Here is a 20,815-nt window from a genome sequence, read left to right as displayed (position 1 = left end):
CTTAAGAATGAAAAGAATGTTGAGGTCATGATTTCAATTTTCATCCCTCACTTTCATCCTTATTAATTTTTCTTTAAAAATATGTAGAATATTAAAAATTCTAAAAAAGCTATGCTCAGAGAAGTGTCACTTTCTTTTACCCTATGCCCTCCCCATTGGAGGTACCCAATTTCACTGTTTTTTGGTTTGTCTTCATGAGAAATGCTGGACTGGATGAAGCACAAGCTGGAATCAAGATTGCCCGGAGAAATATCAATAATCTCAGATATGCAGATGACACCACACTTACTGCAGAAAGTGAAGAGGAACTAAAGAGCCTCTTGATGAAAGTGAAAGAGGAGAGTGAAAAAGTTGGCTTAAAACTCAACATTCAGAAAACTAAGATCATGGCATCCAGTCCCATTACTTCATGGCAAATAGATGGGGAAGCAATGGAAACAGTGACACTATTTTGGGGGGCTCCAAAATCACTGCAGAGTGACTGTAATCATGAAATTAAAAGACGCTTACTCTTTGGAAGAAAAGTTATGACCAACCCAGACAGCATATTAAAAAGCAGAGATATTACTTTGTCGACAAAGGTCCATCTAGTCAAAGCTATGGTTTTTCCAGTAGTCATGTATGGATGTGAGAGTTGGACAATAAAGAGAGCTGAGCACCGGAGAATTGGTGCTTCTGAACTGTGGTGTTGGAGAAGACTCTTGAGTCCCTTGGACAGCAAGGAGACCCAACCAGTCCATCCTAAAGGAAACCAATCCTGAATATGCATTGGAAGGCCTGATGCTGAAGCTGAAACTTCAATACTTTGGCCACCTGATGAGAAGAACTGACTCATTTGAAAAGATCCTGATGCTGGGAAAGACTGAAGGCTGCTCTTGCGAAGGAGATGACAAAGGATGAGATGGTTGGATGGCATCACCGACTCAATGGACATGAGTCTGAGTAAACTTTGGGAGTTGGTGATGGACAGGGAGGCCTGTTGTGCTGCAATCCATGGGGTTGCAAAGAGTTGGAGCGACTGAACTGAACTCCTGTGTTTATTTTGTAAAAGTAAGCAGATATCTGTGTATTTTCTTATTTCCTCTTTTTTTATACAAAAGGAGTGGCAAAGAATATATGCCCTTTTGCACTTTGCTTTTTTTTTCACTTAAAATATCTCCTGGCATCACTGCATACTAATACATAAGAGATTTTCCCTGTTCTTTTTTTATAGCCGCATAGCAGCTTCTTGAATGGATACACCAGAGTTCATTCATTCCATCTCCTATGTGTGGATGTTCACCAGTTTTTAATGCTTTGAAATCACAAATAATTCTGTAATGAATAACACTTTGCATGTGTGCTTTTGTGCTGTTGGGTGTGTGTATGTACCTTTCAGGTAAATTTCTAGAAGTGGCATTTTTGGGGTTGAAGGATAAATATGTAAGTAATTTTGTTAGATACTGCCAAATTCCCCTCCTTGGGGTTAAACCTTCTGTATTTCCACTAGTAATGTTTATGAGCGCATGTTTCCCCACAACCTCAATAACAGAGTACACTGTCAAGCGTTTGATTTTTTGCCAAACTGATGGGTTAGAAACATATCTTAAAGTAACTTTAATTTGCATCTCTCTTACTATGGGTGAAACTGAAGACCTTGTTCTATGTTTAAAAAACGAATCTCTTTCTGTGAATTGTTTTTTCTGATCTTTTGCTTATTTTTCTGTAGAATTTTTGGCTCTCCCACCCCAATTTTTTAAAGTTCTCTGTATTTTTAAGATATTATTTCAATAAAGTATTTTTAGGTAGGAAAAATACAATATTCTGTTAGTATACACAAATACTGTGCCAGCAAGTAAACAAAGTACTTATTCATATTTCATTCACTGAATGTGATGAATTAAAAGAATGCGGCTAGCAGACACTATAGCAGATAAATATGGCTTGTAGATAAATTAAAAAAGAATTTTGTACTCTTTCAGTAAAGACTCTGGGCCAAACAAGAAGTCAAGAAGTAAAATTTTAAACTGATTTGGCATGGGTGTTCAATATGAAAAAATACCTTAGAAGCTCTTTGTGGGGAGGTCATTAGTACATCACGTTAAAAATGAATGGAATTTACAAAGATGGTAATGATAACCCTATATGCAAAACAGAAAAAGAGACACAGAAGTACAGAACAGACTTTTGAACTCTGTGGGAGAAGGTGAGGGTGGGATGTTTCGAAAGAACAGCAATGTATATTATCTGTGGTGAAACAGATCACCAGCCCAGGTGGGATGCATGAGACAAGTGCTCGGGCCTGGTGCACTGGGAAGACCCAGAGGAATCGGGTGGAGAGGGAGGTGGGAGGGGGGATCAGGATGGGGAATATGTGTAAATCTATGGCTGATTCTGTATGACAAAACCCACTGGAAAAAAAATAAATAAATAAAGGAAATTAAAAAAAAAAAAAAAGAATGGTAAGGCGCTGTGTATATGCCTTTCAAGACAGCCATGTGAACAGGACCAAGAGACATACACTGGCGAACAAGAAACAGCAGTACAGGTTTCCAAATCAAGAACTCACATGCTGAGGCCGTGGTTGTACCTTTTAACTTGAGTCCTTCTCTCTGTAACTCCTCTTTGATCCTTTCATGGATAGGCTTATTCCAGGGCCTCTCCCACTTTTGGTTATGTCATGGACCTTAGGTCTCGGGGTGCTGAGGCACAGTGTACCTGAAGGCTTCTCACTGACACTGAATTTGGTTCCTAGGGCTCTGAATCTTGGAGCAATTACAGATCCAGAGTTCTCAGATTAAACCTCTGTCCATTAACAACCAATATGGTTTATTATCTTCTGGTTAATTTCATTTGGACTTTTCTTTTACTGTTGTTAAAAAGAGTGGTCAATTTTAGCATACCGGAATCCACTGTCTGAAGTGAGCCCTGACACATAATTTAAACTGTGCTGAGAGGAGTACTAAGTTAATTTTTTTCTCAAGGCACATTAGAGGTGTGGCGGCTAGTGTGGACAAAAGGCAATGAGATTTCCTAGCTCAAGTTGTCCATTCTATGTGGTTACTGTAGAAAACATACAACATGTAGAATTTCCTTAGTGTCATCCATAGAAATAGAAATATTGTCAGTAATTATGAAAGTCTTAATAACGACACTTAGGAGCCAGAATATTTTAGAAGGAAATGAATGAAGTCTACAAGTCAGTATTTTCTTTTTCATATATAGTTCCTTCACTAATACTTTTCATGGTGGCTGGAACTAAAAACCCAGTAGACTCCATTACTGGTCATTCAACATTCACAGTAAAAAACATGAGTTAACTTTTCTGATCATCATCACATATGGCTACATGGTTTATGTTAAAAAAAAAAAAATTACAACAATTTGAAGAGGTGTCCAGTTAAATCCATGCAATGGAATTACAGAAAGCAGTTAACTAGAATGAGTTAGATCTTCATTAAGCTGCTATGAAACAATTTCCAAGATAAAAGTAAATGAAAACTCAAGTAAGCCCAGTACACTCTCATTTGATGAATACTAGGATGTGTACACATATATAAAGTTGCACAAACACAGAATATTTATGGATGGGTTCAATAAATACCAGCAACCAAAGCTACCTCACAGAGGGGAATTAGAGGACTGGGGTGGAAGCAATGCTTACCTTTCATTATATATAAATATACTACTTCTATGACACATGTGTATTTCCTTTTTGTGCTGTTGTGTTTTCTACTGCTTACAGGTATTATTTCTGTAATAAAAACTTTATCAGAAACATTTTCCCATATCTTTAAATATTCTTAGAGACCATGCATTTTAAATGTAGATGCAGTATAATTTACTTAATCCTATTACTGGATATTTAGGTGTATTTCTAATTTTTTTTTTACTGCTATAAATAAAACTATAGTGAGTATCTTTATAACATTTTAATAACACTTATTGTGCACAATTAAAAATTTTAATTTCTTTAGGATATATTTCTTGAAGGGTAATTAATTTTTAAAATTTATTTATTTATTTAGATGCACCAGATCTTGGTATATGTGGGATCCAGTTTCCTGACCAGGGATAGAACCCAGGCCCTCTGCAATGGGAGCTCGGAGTCTTAGTTACTGGACCACCAGGGAAGCCCCAAAGGTGATTAATTTTAAGGCTTTTTATTCATATTGCCAAACTCCTTTTCAAAATGATGTTATTAATGTATATACCCAATAGCATTCTTGCTATTAAAAATCTGTTTGATAATTTAAAAAGTGAAAGGCAGAATTTTGTTTTAACTTACAGTTATTTGTTTATTAGGGAGGTTGAAAACTTTTTTGTTCATTTGTATTGCTTCTTTTTATGAGCTGTCTGATGACAGCTTTAACCTGTTCTCCTACTAGAGTATTTCTCCTATTATTGATTTCTAAAAGACATTCTTTCAGTTTGTCTCCTATTTATGTTGAGAGTACTTCCTGTTATTTTGTCACTCGCCTTTTATTTCTATTGCTACATCAATATATTTATCTTTTAATAGCTTTTTCCACTGAATTTGAGTTGAGACAGGTCTTCCATACCATGAGTTCAGATAAGTATCAGCTCGTATTTTCTTTTAGTTCACTTATGGTCATTTAATTATTTATTCCATCTAGAAATTGAGTGTCATGATTGGTAGTAATCAACTTTCATTTTTCCCAGAGTTACATTTTTGTTCCACCACCATATCTTAAGTAACCCATCCTGTTCCGAGCATTTTTAAACATTTTATTTTGAAATAATTTTAGATTTATATAAGAGTTGCAAAGATAGTACAGAGTACACCTGTACTCATTCTGATTTTATGAAATTCCTACATGTGTTTCCCTCCATTTTCACTCTTTGGTTAGATCTTTAAAATGTATTTTAGAAACATGCTTATTCAAAATAGTAAAAAAGCAAAATTCTTATATGTCTGAAGAATTATGATCATTTCCAGATTTTGGAGATGATTTTTACTTCCTGTTTCCTTTTATTTACTAAATATTCTATAGTAAGTAATATTACTTTTATAATCAGAAAAAATCAACAAACATTTTAAAAGATAACATGGAACATTTAATTATTCAGAAAATGTTTAACAACAACTCATTCAAGAACTTCAGCTAAGTGATGTTTTATTCTGATAGTTTTCCATTCATGCTTTTAGAATTTATTAATAATTGTAGCCACTTGGGAACAGCTTTCTGCAAAGAAAATCAGTATGAGTGTTAAGTACAATGAAATTGGTCATTATTCTCAGAAAGATTTCTCAAGAACTAAAGATCTTCACTACCTTCTATATTCTCAGGTTTAGGGAAACACAGGCAGTGTTAGAGGAGGCACCTTAGAGAGTTTTTGAGGCAACTTTAGTACAGTATTTCTTCCCTACATGAAGACTTCATTTGTAGATGGCATATGCCAAATACATCAGTCTGCATCTTTTGAAATGGAAATTCAGGGACCAATGCTTCCTTAGCAGGGATTCTGGGAGAATTCCTGCCAGAATTAAGCAGAAAGGTTCACTGTACTTGGATAGAGTGGTCATTATGTGATATCAATAGAACAAGCTTTTTTAGAAAAAAGGGTGAGATCACTGGCCATAGGATACTGGCCTTAGAATCTTAGAACACTGTAATTGATGAAGTTGGGAAACTTAAGGCACACACACAAACTGAAGATACTAGTAAAATGAGGTGGGTGGAAGAAAGGTTTTTTCCATTTTAGCCTTTTTTGTTTTTTAAATTTATAGACTATTTTTGGGAGCAGTTTTAGGTTTACAGAAAAACTAAACAGAAAGTACAAGGTTCCTATATGCCTTCTCATTGCTGCATCCCTTATTTCCCCTATCATTAACATCTTGCATTAGTGTGGTATGCTGTTAACAATTAATGAGCCGATAATGACTCACTAAAGTCCATGGTTTACATTAGGGTTCACTTTATGTTGTTCATTCTATAGGATTCAAAGACATATAAAAAAGAAAATGTCTAATGATTTGTTACACATCATTACAATACTACAAAGGATAGTTTCACTGCTCAAAAAACCCCTGTACTTTATCTATTCATACCTCTCATTCCCCCCTCGCCCTTTGACAATCACTGATATCTTTACTCTCTTCATAGTTTTATCCTTTCAGTAAAGGATTCATACAATTTGTAGCCTTTTCAAATTGGTTTCTTTCATTTAGCATGGTATGTCTCAGTTTCTTTTGTGTCCTTTTCATGGCTTGATAGCTTGTTTCTTTTTATGACTGAATAATATTCTGTGGAATGGATATACTACAGTTTACTTATCCAGTCATCTTTTGAAGGACATCTTGACTGTTTATAAGTTTTGTCAATTATGAATAAGTGCTATAAACATTTGTGTGCAGGTTTTTATGTAGGTATAAGTTTTCCATTCATTTGGGCAACCAAGGAGGACAATTTCTAGATCTTATAGTAAGAGTGTGTTTTTTAAGAAACTGCCAAACCGTTTTCCAAAGTGGCTGTACCATTTTGCATTCCTATTAGCAATGAATGAATGAAGTATTCTGGTGCTGTACATCCTCACCACATAGTCTGCACATACAAACTCAAGATGCTTGCTTAATGATATGGATGAAGTATGTCTTTTTTCATTAAAAAACAAATCTTAATACTTACTTAAAACTAAAAACCTCTCAAAACATGAAAGTATATGCCTTATGTCCTATAATCACTTATCTATTTCATTGCTCACAGTAAACTTATTGACTATGCCAAAGCCTTTGACTGTGTGGATCACAATAAACTGTGGAAAATCCTGAAAGAGATGGGGATACCAGACTATCTGACCTGTCTCTTGAGAAACCTGTATGCAGGTCAGGAAGCAACAGTTAGAACTGGACATGGACCAACAGACTGTTTCCAAATAGGAAAAGGAGTACGTCAAGGCTGTATGTTGTCACCCTGTTTATTTAACTTATATGCAGAGTACGTCATGAGAAACGCTGGGCTGGAAGAAGCACAAGCTGGAATCAAGACTGCAGGGGGAAATATCGATAACCTCAGATATGCAGACGACACCACCCTTATGGCAGAAAGTGAAGAGGAACTAAAAAGCCTCTTGATGAAAGTGAAGGAGGAGAGTGAAAAAGTTGGCTTAAAGCTCAACATTCAGAAAACTAAGATCATGTCATCTGGTCCCATCACTTCATGGGAAATAGATGGGGAAACAGTGGAAACAGTGTCAGACTTTATTTTTGGGGGCTCCAAAATCACTGCAGATGGTGATTGCAGCCATGAAATTAAAAGATGCTTACTCCTTGGAAGGAAAATTATGACCAACCTAGATAGCATATTTAAAAGCAGAGACATTACATTGCCATCAAAGGTCCGTCTAGTCAAGGCTTTGGTTTTTCCAGTAGTCATGTATGGATGTGAGAGTTAGATGGTGAAGAAAGCTAAACACCGAAGAATTGATGCTTTTGAACTGTGGTGTTGGAGAAGACTCTTGACAGTCCCTTGGACTGCAATGAGAGCCAACCAGTCCATCCTAAAGGAGATCAGTCCTGGGTGTTCATTGGAAGGACTGATGTTGAAGCTGAAACTCTAGTACTTTGGCCACCTCACGTGAAGAGTTTACTCATTGGAAAAGACCCTGACGCTGGGAGGGATTGGGGGCGGGAGGAGAAGGGGATGACAGAGGATGAGATGGCTGGATGGCATCACCAAGTTGACGGACATGGGTTTGGGTAGACTCTGGGAGTTGGTGATGGACAGGGAGGCCTGGCGTGCTCTGATTCATGGGGTAGCAAAGAGTCAGACATGACTGAGTGACTGAACTGAACTGAACTGTCTTGGAAGCCACATGATTTATTTTAGACACTGATGGTATTCTCCACAGCTTTGGTTCAGATCCTTGAGGACCAGGTCAATGATCTAATGAATCATTTGCATTCTAGATATTTATAATACTATGCTTTCTATACTATCCTCATCCCTCATCCCACCCCAACTCATCCATTTAAGTTATCAATGTTCTTTATACATGAGTGATATCGAACTACACACTATATAATAGTGACAAGTTAATCACATAGTTATTAAGAGATAATATGGGAATAGTAACATAAGTTATCATGTAATTACCTTTGTTCTCAGAGGCATTACCATGTAATTAAAGCAAACCTGATATAATATTTTACAGCAACTGAGAGTGTTGAATTCTATATTTTCCCTGTCCTTTTCCTTGTAAAAATTTTGCTGTCATTTCTAGGTCAATTTGATTTTTAGTATTTGGTTATTTTCCACCTTTCTTAGATATCTACACGTCAGTGATGATTTTATGTGCTCTCTTAGACTGGTCTGTTATACCTTCTAAACCAATGGTTATCAGATATATGCTGCCACACGGCAAATGAGACAGTCAACTTAAAAGCTGTACTTTTATTTTTATTACCCGTGCCTGCTTTAAGAAAGAGATATTCTATAAATTAAAATCTGACTAATCTGAATCCTCAATTTATTAGACTCATGCCACTACCACGCTAACACTCGTATACTTATACAAACTTGTATAAGAAGCAAATGAAAATAAAAACCTAGAATGCTATCAAAAGTATTTTGATTGATTGAATCAACCAACAGCTATTGAATACCTGCCATTACTAGGTAAGGTGCTAGAATCAAAGGATTCAAAGATGGATAAAACAGTGTTAATCCTTGAGGATTTTAGAGTTTTTAGGAAAGCCATATAAATACTTTAAAAATAATCCTGGCAGAAGTGTGTAACATGAATTCACTAGGAAAGAGAGTGTTGGCAGAGAGATCACATCGGCATCTACTTCAACATTCTGGGAGTGTTTCTATAAGTGTGGTTCCTGCACCAGCAGCTTTAGCGTGACCTAACCCCCACCCCAGACATCATCAAATCAGAAACTCTGAGGACAGGACGCAGCAACTTATCTTTTAACAAGTCTTCCAGGTGACTCTGAATTCTGATGCACACTCAAGCTTGAGAACCACGGGTCTCACGTGACAGGTCATAAGGGTAGGAAGGAGAATAAACAGTGATCTGATGTGGGTGCTGATGCAAGTTAAAATGTTAAGAGTAATTCTGCGGCTTAAAGCTTAGGTAACTGTGTAGAAAATGAAGCAAGGGGTATGCCCCAGGCATATGTATGTATGCTCAGTGTATGTCAAGCACTCTTTATCGGAGTCTCATTGCTACTCCTGTGGAGAAGCCACATTTTACAACACTTTCAGTAAGAAACAGCAGGAAAGATCCTACGTAGGACATGACAAAGGCACTGTTACTGGATGCACTGGACATTCCACTAGGCATTTTGGCAAATCAAATTTAGACATCTACTGGGTAACTTCAGTACATTCTGTGAAATCTTCCTGGGAGCCTCTGACTTGTATGCTATTGCCTATTAACATCAGGAACTGATGTTCAGGATTATGATACTGAGAATTAGTTTTTATATTCTGGCACTAGAGGTAAAGAACCCACCTGCCAATGCAGGAGATGTAAGAGATGGAGGGTTCAATCCCTGGGTTGGGAAGGAAGATCCCCTGGAGGACAAAGGGCAACCCACTCCAGTATTCTTACCTGGATATTCCCATGGACAGAGGAGCCTGGCGGGCTACAGTCCCTGGGGTTGCAAAGCGTAGTATACAACTGAGCAACTGAGCATCCACGCACGTAAAAGCAAAGTTCAATCTTTTTTTTTTTTTCCACTTTTATTTATTTTTTAAAAACTTTTAACTTTTGTATTGTGGTATGGCCAGTTAACAATGTTGTGATAGTTAAAGGTGCACAGTGAAGGGACTCAGCCATACATACACATGTATCCATCCTCTCTCAAACTTCTCTCCCATCCAGGCTGCGAAAAAACATTGAGCAAATTTCCATGTGCTACACAGGAGGTCCCTGAAGGCTACCCATTCTAAATATAGCAGTGTGTACATGTCCATCCCAAACTCCCTAACTATCCCTTCCCCCTGGCAACCATAAGTTCATTCTCTAAGTCTGTGAGTCTGTTTCTGTTTTGTAAGTTAAGTTCATTTCTATCATTTCTTTTTCGATTCCACATATAAGGGATGCCATATAATATTTCTCCTTCTCTGTTGGACTTATTTCACTCAGTATGACAATCTCTAGGTCTACCCATGTTGCTGCAAATGGCATTATTTTATTCTTTTCACTGGCTGAGTAATATTCCATTGTATATATGTACATCTTCTTTATCCAACCTTCTGTCAATGGTCATTTAAGTAGCACAGTTTAATCTTAGGCAAAGGTGAAGGTGACCTGATACTAAAGTATGGTTTAACCTGTTATTTCCTGACTCATCCCCTTTCTGACAAAATCCCTCAATGACCAAGTTCTTAGATATACTAAGTTTATTTGATGTAGGAGATAAGTTGGTTGTAACTATGCATGTGATTGACTTTGTATCATACAATGAATATTTACTGTCTATTCTCTGCCAGGTACTGTGGTGGATCCTGAGGATACATTGGTGAATAAGACACATAGAGACCCTATTCTCTTAAAGCTTGTATTTTAATGGGGGAGATTTTTTAAGAAGCAATAAATCAGCGAGCAAGATAATAAATAAGTAAGATAATTCCAGAGAATGTCAAGTGCTATTAAGGAAAACAACTATGTGCAGCAGTAGAGAAGAGTGAATGGAGCCACATTAGACAGAATGATTAGAGAAAACTTTTAAGCTGGGACTGAGGATGGCAAAGACACTGCCCTGCAAAGTGGGGAAGAGCACTGCAGGCAAGGGGAATTTCATGTGCAAAGTGTCTTAGGCCTAAGAAAGGCTTGCATAGCTGGAGCATGCAAGCAGAGGTGAACTTTATGCAGATTTTCTTCAGAATGTTGTTTAAAAGTGCAAAACTCTTTAAAATGTTTAGTAGCTGTATTAGTTTCCTTTGGCTGCTGTACTAAATTACCACAAACTAGGTGACCTAACATATCAGAAATTTACTCTCTCATGGTTGTTGTGGCCAGATGTCCAAAACCAAGGGCCCATGATCCCTCTAAAGGCTCTAGAGAAAAATCTTCCCTTGCCTCTCCCTGCTTTGGGTGGCTATTGGCATTCCTTGGGTTATGGCCACATCTCTCTGTCTGCTCTGTCTTCACATTAACTTCTGCTCTGTGTATTTAATTTCCCTATGCCTCTCTCTTATAAGGACACTTTTGTTGTAATTTCAAGCCCAATGAGATGATCCAGGATAATTTCATATGAAGAGCCTAAACTTAATTACATCTGTAAGACCCTTTTGCCAAATAAGGTAACATTCAAAGGTTCTGAGGATTAAGATATGGACATATCTTAATGGAGGTGACCTTTAGTCCACTACAGTCTGCCTTCTGGACCCCCAAATTTATGTCTGTCCCCTGTGAAAAATATACTGACCCTACCCTAAAATTCCCCAAAGTCTCAAACCTAAAGTTTAAACTCTCATCCAAACATCATCAGTTCAAAAGTCCCAAATCTCATCTAGACCATCTAAATCAGCAACAGGTCAAAACCCTGGGGTAAAATTCCTTTGCATCTGTGAATCAGAGAAACAAGACATCAACAGGGCTCCTGCTTTCCAAATGCAGTGGTGGGATAGGCATATGATAATAGTTATAGACATTCCTATTCCAGAAGGAAGAAAATGGAAGAGACATAGAAAGGAGCTCCTTGTCTTGATGATTTTCAGAATTTGGTCAGGCAGAATCCCCTTCCCTGGTGGCTCAGATGGTAAATGCTGAAGACCTGGGTTTGATCCCTGGGTTGGGAAGATCTAGAGGAGGGCATGGCAACCCACTCCAGTATTCTTCCCTGGAGAATCCCATGGACAGAGGAGCCTGGGGCTACAGTGCATGGGGTCACAAAGAGTTGGACACAACTGAGAGACTAACCACATAGGAAGCTACTGTAGAAAGTAAAAAACAGGCCTGAATTAAAGTGGTAGATCTGATAAAGCAGAAAAATGGATGGATTTGAGATAAGTTGATATGAGATATATCCTTAAAATTGAGTCAAAAGAACTCACTGAAGGTTGGAACACAGGGAAAATAAAGTATTGAGTATGATCCCTAGATTTCTAGCTTAAGATACAAGGTGTTTGATGTTCCATGTGTTGTGTGATAGATGGATCATGTTGTAGGGAACATTTTCAGAACTCTAAGCATGAGAAAAAGGGTAAAGACAAGGCATGCAAACATACATGTACATAGAGCCCTTTAAAGGCTCCATCCATTACCCTTTTAAGAAAAGCTGCTTCACCTTCAGCATTGTTGAGGGGGTCAGTTGATATATTTTGAGCATACAAATCAACCCCTGGACCAAGGCCAAGACATCTGACCCAAGATGTTCTTCCAGTGTCCTATTTATAAATGGCACAAAAAATGAATTGAGCTAACCTAGTGTTCTCTTTTAGGAGCCAGAATGGAAAAAAAGAAAGACCAAGAAGGAAGCAGCAGACATACAGTGAAGCTGAGTAACATTAGTGTATAAGCACTGGAGTAAAGATCCATGGATTTCCACTGCTGAGGTCTCTAGAACTGATGGATTCTAGAATCATCATCTGGCTCCATTCTCAGCAAAAATTTGTCCAGTCATGGTTCTTGCCTGAGATTCCTTTTATGACAGGTAACACTTAATGAGTCCTTACTAAGTAGTACGCACTGTGCTTTGTAAACCTTGTGACATTCAACCTTTACAATAACCCAAATGAGATAGGTACTTTGTCTTCTGTTCATAGATGAGAAAACTGAGGCTCAGAGATGTCAAGTAACTAGTCCCACAACTAGTTAATGGCAGAACCAGGACTCAAATCCACGTCTTTGACCCACTGTCTTAACCACTATGTTATAATGTCTCCTTTACTGCTGATGTGCTTCCTTAAAAAACAATCCTTATTCTGAGCTAGATGAAATGGGTTTCTGTTCCTTTGACCAAAAGAGTCAGATGAGATAGTACCTTGAAGCCAGAGTATGGCTGCCCTACTAGATCCTGCACCACTCCCTGCTTCCATGACAACAAGCTTCCTCACATAGCTATCATTCTCTAGAAAACTGAATAGAACAAAATTAATTACTGTATTGTAGGGATTTTGAAATATAAAAAACAGAATGATATATTATAATCATAAATCTATAACCTTTCCTTTTCCTCTGTATTTGAATACTTCAACAAAGAATAAAGTTGGAAATACAACTGTGAAAAACCAACTTCTTCCTCTACCTTCTGAAAAATTAAAAGAAGCAGCTCTAGTGGTGCCCACTTACGTAACAAAATTTTACAACCTTTTACTTCAAAGTTTAAAAGTTTAACTCAGGGTAGAATTTGGCTTATAACTACAAAGCATTTCAAAGGCAAAGAAAACCCTTCAATATCTTTCACTGTTTTTTCGACAGAGTCTGTTACTCCTAGGCTTTAGAAATGGTCATTCCTCAGATATCATCATTTTAATGAGTCATTTAGCTAAGCTGGGCAGTAGTGTAAGAAAGCATGAGTTTATTACAAGGCAGCAAATAAATGACTGTAGATAATGGGAAAAAGACTAATTAAAAATATATAATGGTGAAACTTATTTTTGATAAATTTTCAGTTTTGTGTTCATCATCCTAGGTATAATTCATTTCAACTGTGACTTTTTCTAGTCATTTCAAGGAGGCAAGTAAACTGTTTATATGACTACTTTTTATCAAATTCAGTAGCTAATATAGTTTTTATAGAAGGTAAGTAATTCTTAATCTGACTCTTGTCTTTATCGCAGTTGTGCAATCAACTTTTATCTTTGAGATAACGACTAACTTATAGCAAGCTACAATATTTTAGATTCTTCTTTAATGAAGGAAGGTATTAAGAAACAAGGGTGGCATTTACAGTTTTATGTGTATAGGTCATGCTGCACTACAAAACCATTTAGGTTTACTAAAGATGCTAACTGGGTATTTTTTTTCCTTAATAGGATGTGTTTTAATTACTTTATAATTGCTTTACTGTTTCTTTAAAATTGATTTTTCAGAAAGACCATGTATATCTGTTGATATGAGTACAGATCACTGTCTCCTTACATTGTGTTCTAATGTTAAATTACAAGAATGAAAAAAGTCTGAAAAACCCTTAGCCATTAAATTTATATATTTACCAAGTCACAACCTTGAAATCTTGCTCTATCTGAAAGCACCATTAAAAGTGCTTGATTATTATTACTAGAGGAAATTTTAAATAAAAGTTAATTAAGCTACGAAACTCCCAGGCGGTTAACTGATTTTAGGGGCTAAATTTCTGGTCCTTCTAATTATCCTCTGATGGTTTTACTTAGTGTCTCACAACCATGACAGATGACAATGAAAAACTGCAGTGAAATTCATCCACCCTGACACTGTGCTAAGCACCAGCTTCTCCCTCTCCAAGTAAAATCAATACTCTGTTTGAGTAAACACATTTACAGCTTTATTAGGATGTCTTGCTTGTTCTGTAACAGCTACTTGAAGCTGTGGTAACAAATCGACTCAACTCAGTTAAACCTAGAGAGCTGGGTAAGAGGCCCATCGATAAGGTTGTTATAAAAATAAACTGCAGGAGATCAGAAAGCTGGAGCAAACAGTCTGGCAAATGTCAATATTTTCCCTTACAGAGGATGACAAAAACAGTGAGATCATGTGGAAAGCCTTTTTTTTCCCCCTTAAAAATGTCTCTTGTTTCAAATGGATAAAGCATTTCTACCTTTTGTGCACAACTCTTCTGAATGAAATTTTTACTTCCTAATTCCCATGTGCATCTGAATAGAAAGCTGATGTAAATACTTGATATTTCTTCTGCCTTTTCAGAATCTTTATTTTCCTTTATATTAAGTGGCTTATTTTGGTCTTCATTGACTTTATAAAATAACCTAATTCAAGTTATCTGGAATACCCATGGTGGTTCAGTCTTACCTTCTTTTTATTAATGAAACAAAACTATCACCCAAATTTGGGAGGTGTCAGTGTTCACTCTTGGCATAGTATCTGAGACCTGATGTTCTACCTTCCAAATTAGGTCTTCCAAATTAACGTATTTAACAAGAGCAAACACTGTTAGCTATAGACAGACTACACAACCTCCTGATGAGTGGCAGTACATAAAAATGTCTGCTACCTATTAGGAGCAAGCCTCCACAGTGGCTACAGCTCTACCAAACAAGAACTCATATACCCTCTTTTAGATGTTCACAGGTTGCTCAAAGAACTAACATATGGCAGGAAATTCCCACTTCAATTTGGCTGGCTTAGACTACCCAGATGTGACAAAGTAATGGTTTCCCCCTGCTGAAAAAGCCTGAGACATAAGCTTTTTTTTTCTTTCATTTTCTATGTAGTTTAGTTAGTAAAATTTTGTTTTGACTTCATATTGACTACTAGCTAGTCATGAACTTAAACAACAACTTGTGACTCATATGCTAAAAAACACAGATTTTTCTGGAAAAAGGAAATCAACAAACATTAAGTTTTGAAATAACTTTAAAAGCTACTGTGCCTGTCAGGGTAAGGTCTGACCTAGCAGATATTTGCATAATGAAAACCAAAGCCTAAGTGGTGTCAGATGGTGCAGTGACTGACATGGACAGGAAGTCAATTCAGAGCGAAGGTTCCTTTATGATCACTCAGCACAATACGTTCTCCCACACAAAGACAGCTACTGAGCAGTGTGGTATAACACACAGGCAGTGATCAGTGCTGTGACAATGAGGATAACTTACTTCCTCTCTCTGGTGTCTGAAAATGGAAACTTGTCAAACTCTATTAACATGGCGTGGGATATTACTTTTGAATTATTAAAAAAAAAAATCCCAAACCAAGAAAACCTTTCAATGCTCCTAATTCAGAAAAGAAGCTCCTAAAGAGTACCAGAAAGTTGTATGTTTTACTTGTATGGATAAGGTGCCCTTACACCACAAACCCTTTCAAAATACTGCTGTAATGATCACTACTCCTTCCTTATGTAACAAAAATGTACATGATGAGATTAGAATCTGACTTCTAAACCTAACCTGTGAGCTCCTGATGTGGTTCCCAAAATAAAAGTTTAGCACATGCTTCTGTTTATTGTGAAAGCTTTAACATCTTGGATATTCACATGCCAAAAACAAAACAAAAAAAACTACATCAAAGGCTTCTATCCATTTGGGGTATTGACTCTTGACCTATATATCTCCAAAAGGCCTACTTAACTGACAACTTTCATTTGGCTTATGAACATATGTAATTATTGGATCATGAATTAATGAGTTAGGAGATCTAGCTTCTGGTCTTGCATATTTGCAATTAACTCCCTTTCTTTGGTCTCACTTTCCTCATCCATCAAATGGGGGCTTTCTAACAGATCATGTTAGGTTTTCATAACTAATATCAACCCATTCAAGGGAACTCTTTTATGAACTGCTAAATAAAATGCGGATAAGGTCAAATGAGGGATTTGTTTAACCTAATCTCATTTTGATTCAGATAAGACCTCATTTGAACATGGTTTCACTATTGAAAACAGTCTGAAAACCAGGAAACATGATTTAAAAAAACACTCCCTTTCAGCACTAACATCTTGAGCAATAATAATTAAAAACAAAAAGACCCATCAGGACAAAGTCATAGCTGTGGCAATAAGGAGATGATAGTAAGATTATTTATGCTTTAATTTGTATGCAAGATAAGTAATTTTGTTACTATTTAACTCAATTCAAAAACCTGTATTTGATCAACTGACAATTCTTCACAGCAGGGTGGTTTTAAAATTCTAAGAGCACTTGATGACAGAGACTGGTTTTAATTTGCCATTTATTTCATGGGCTAGAAATAAAACGTACATATCTTAACTTCATAAAATGTCAATGTAAACTAGATAATTAAGTGAAAAATAAGCTAAGAACCTGTGTTCATACCCCAGGTTTGGGAACTCATATCTGATGGGATAATAGCTGTGAATTTAATGATCATGTCGAGAAATTTTTGTTTGTTTTATTCACACCTCTGTTGACAGTAAACAGCCATTTGACAACAGAGGTTAGACCAAATTTTCATGTAGTTTGGACGTTGTTTCTACACGTGATCTTAGCCAAAAGGCCAAGAAGCGACGGGCGTTGTTTCCAATAACTCACACACCATGCTAAGACTTGGCTAAGTCACAAGGTCGACCAGGCTAAGCATCAGTACTACCAACATGTGACTTCATTTATTTTGATTATACTAATAACAAAGCCAATAAAGGCACATGGTAACAAATTCAAACATCGCTGAGACAAGATTTCCAATTGAATATATTTAGCTTTGTGAAAACTTACTATGCTGCTCCTACCTGTTTTTTCATTTTGCTATTGACTGATGAAATCTCTGTAGACTGGCCCCAGTCTACAGACTAGTGGTTACAAAGGCACTTTGGATATTTCTCCTCATTTGGAGGGGAAGACAAGAGCATATACTAATGGAATGGAGTATAACAAAATGATCAGAGTTAAGAACTTTGCAGTCAAACTTTAAGTTCAAATCCTGGCTTTCACTGTGACCTTGGGCAAATTACTTAATCTCTTGAACCTCTGAGACTAGAGGAACTGCCCAGTTGAGCCTGGGCCCAATTCACAGATTTGTGGAGCTAAATCAATGGTTGCTCTTTCAGATCATTAAGTTTTGAGGATGGTGTGCTACGCAGCAAAACCTAACTGATACTGGCTGTATGAATCAGACAGATAAGGTAGGTAAAATTGACCAAATCCATGTAATAGCAGCATGAACTGCTACTGGATTCAAATTAGTTCTATCTGACTCACAAACGTTAAAGGCTGGAAAACTTACACACATATATTTTGTCATGTCACACTTCTAAGAAAATCAACTTCAGAAAGTTTTGCTTATGATATTTCTTCTGCCCTCTTCTACCAAATGAAATCTTATAAATACCAATGTTGTTTCCTTAGAATAAGCATTTCTCAATAGCCTTCAAATACAGGAAATGTAAGGTTGATCTTTGGGCTTCCCAGGTGACTCAGTGGTAAAGAATCCACCTGCAATGCAGGAGATGTGGGTTTGATCCCTGGGTCATAAAAGATACCCTGGAGAAGGAAATGGCAATCAACTCCAGTATTCCTGCCTAGGAAATCTCACAGAGAGAGAAGCCTGTCAGGCTCTTTTTGGAGTCACGAAAGAGTTGGACACGACTTAGCAACTAAACAATAACAAGGTTCATATATAAGTTTCAGGATCTGATAGCCTACATGGCTCAGCCTGTCTCTAAATTATCCAAATCTCCAGAAGACAAAGTCCTTTGAATTCCATTGTCTATTAACAATTGCTTCTAGATGGAGGCCATCCAAAATACTATATCTTTGAGGGAACATTTCTAATGGTGAAAAATTTCAGACTTTATCCTAAAATCGTCCTGTATCCCATGTGAATGAAAGTTACTTCTCTTTTTTGTCAAGGCTTGAGGATCATCTTTGCCTCTTTAGACAAGCAAAGGCTTAAATAATCTTTGGCCAGGTTCATGAAATTTGGTCCTGGTCCAAAGTCAGCTTATTGAAATCTCTAGGTGTGAAACATCAGCATAGCATGTCATGAAGAATCCCAGGACTGTGCAAGGTGTGAATCTCTTTTCCCTTCTCCCTTGCATGAACTTGAGTTGATGTCTGTGTTGTATTTCAAATTCCTAATGACCAAGTCTGGTGTGCTGCCATTGATGGCACCACAAAGAATCAGACACGACTGAGCAATTTAACAGCAAATGGCCAAGTGTATTCTATACCTCATTTAATGGTTTTAAGGGAAACTGCTTAAGAAATTAAACACCAAAGATGTCCTGCTAGAAGTAGAAGACAGAGAAGGGATTGTTGTTGCTGTGGGACATGGTAGGAATATGCAGCAATCTTCTCGGTTACCATGCACAAGTAAATCTTCTGCATACAGTGGGTCATATGAAGGTTTTGGTTTTTGAGTAAAGAAGTGTGAGAAATGATATATTCAACATGCACCAAGCTATTTTCTAGACCTCTGAGGAAGGGGGTGGTGCAGAAAAAAAAATAAGAATTCTGTACCACTTCTTTGCGTAGCACAATCAAGTGGCAATTTAGAAAAATGGGACAGTAAGCTATTAATACAAATGTTTGGGAATAAAAAGCAAGGTGAGAATAGAAAATATAAACATAATTTAGATTCTCTATGGTTTTCAGCAATATAGACAGGTACTACTTGAAAAGGAAGTAGTATCTCTGCTCTAGAAACTCAAATCTTTTTTAAAAAACAAAACATCTTTTCTGAACATAAATTAGAAAGTGAAGTTAATGCTCCTTTTTATTAGATGAGAAATAGGATAATTATTTACAGTGTGATTGCTAAGTAGCTTTAAAAGTCATTTGTAGGTAGTATCTTTTAGGAAAATGCATTTTCCTTGCAAAAGCTGTCATGAGAAATTTGAAAATAAAAATATTAAAGGCAGCACAGTTACTCTACTATCATTCAAAATAAACTGTTCTAAGCTATATATGGCTTTTAATCATTATTTAATGAAGCTTTTGAAATCCTAAGAATGCTGACCCTTGAGTGAGGTCTCTAGTCTTTTATCTGAGAGTTATTTTATATTAATATATATGTGCCTGGGTATAATCTGTCAAAGGTGTACTCAGTCTAAAAATGATTAGCAGATCTAGTCCATATTCCTACAGCTGCCATGAAACATATGACTAAATCATATTAGATTAACACAAGCTGGTATTGACAGCCCACTGGGAACATATTGATTAGGTCCCCTTTCATGTTATTTGTTATGATTTTTCTTCTCAGTTTCATTTACTGGGAAGACACAGGGGAAGAGATTTCACTGGGAACAATGACAGTGCCTGTCACAAAATGTTCTCAATGTTTCCATTTGTTACTATGGCAGTGACAAAGAGGGTTCCAAAGGAAAAGGCAGACCTGCTGTGACAAAGCACAGCAGGACAACAGGAAGAAATTTTCTACTGACCTGGGAAATTAGGAAATCATGCTTAGAGATCATAGAATTGTCTCCATTTTCAAGGGTACAATCATAGCGCTTAGGCGTTTACGGGAGAATGTGGAAAGGGCAGTTCCATCAGGGCTGGCTAGTGACACATAAGAAAGTGTTCAAGATTTACAAACAGAACAAGGAGGTATGCTTGTAGAGGTCAGAGGTATTTGTCACTGTCACTAAACCCTTGAGATGGAACTATGAATTTAATTTATGGACATTTGGGGTAGTCATTTTAAAATTATACATCAATGATGTAGTCATGTACCTCTTATGTGGCTAATAAGAATTCATGGCACTCTGGTATTGGGATATGTAATATCGCCACATGGTAGGTGAATCATCATTTATCTAAGAACTTAAACTTGGGACTGGAATACAGTTATGCAAATTCACAAAAGAAAGAAATGCTTTTAAGCCAGCAAAACTTGAAAAGTAATAGGAGAAATATATTAACCATCTAAAGATAAAATGTGTCGATCAGAAAGGAGATACATTAATCAGGCAATGAAGCACAGAAAAAGAAACTACATAATACATGCAAACGTTGTTACTGCCTCTCATTCATGTTCAAGCCAAAGGAGTATGCTTTCCCAGGTATAGAGATGGAAGTAGGGGATTTTAATCAATGAATTTTTTACTTTTCAAACTAACAAGACCATCTCTATTGTAAGACAGATGCACCAGCATGGTGCTATTAAACAGTTGATTCATATAACTCCTTCCATTTGATTCCATGCTGACCAAGCAAGTTTATGATCTGTCTTTCAGTATCTCTGTAGTGCCATCAATTCCACTGTTTAGCAAAAAGTTCCTGGTTCAAACTCACCAGGGATTACA

General features: G+C 36.9%; 1 protein-coding gene and 1 pseudogene across 6 annotated transcripts in view; both read right to left on the bottom strand.

Annotated features, from left to right (window-relative positions):
• ADK (adenosine kinase) overlaps nucleotides 1-20,815 on the bottom strand; it is a 553,238-nt gene that overhangs the window by 7,911 nt on the left and 524,512 nt on the right. The window lies entirely within an intron of this gene.
• On the bottom strand, nucleotides 16,915-17,076 carry LOC133070813 (U2 spliceosomal RNA; annotated as a pseudogene).

This window comes from Dama dama, chromosome 15 (assembly GCF_033118175.1).
Source record: "Dama dama isolate Ldn47 chromosome 15, ASM3311817v1, whole genome shotgun sequence".
NCBI classification, from domain to species: domain Eukaryota; kingdom Metazoa; phylum Chordata; class Mammalia; order Artiodactyla; family Cervidae; genus Dama; species Dama dama.
Note: the sequence above shows the minus strand (reverse complement) of the source record. Positions and strands in the feature narration are given on the sequence as shown.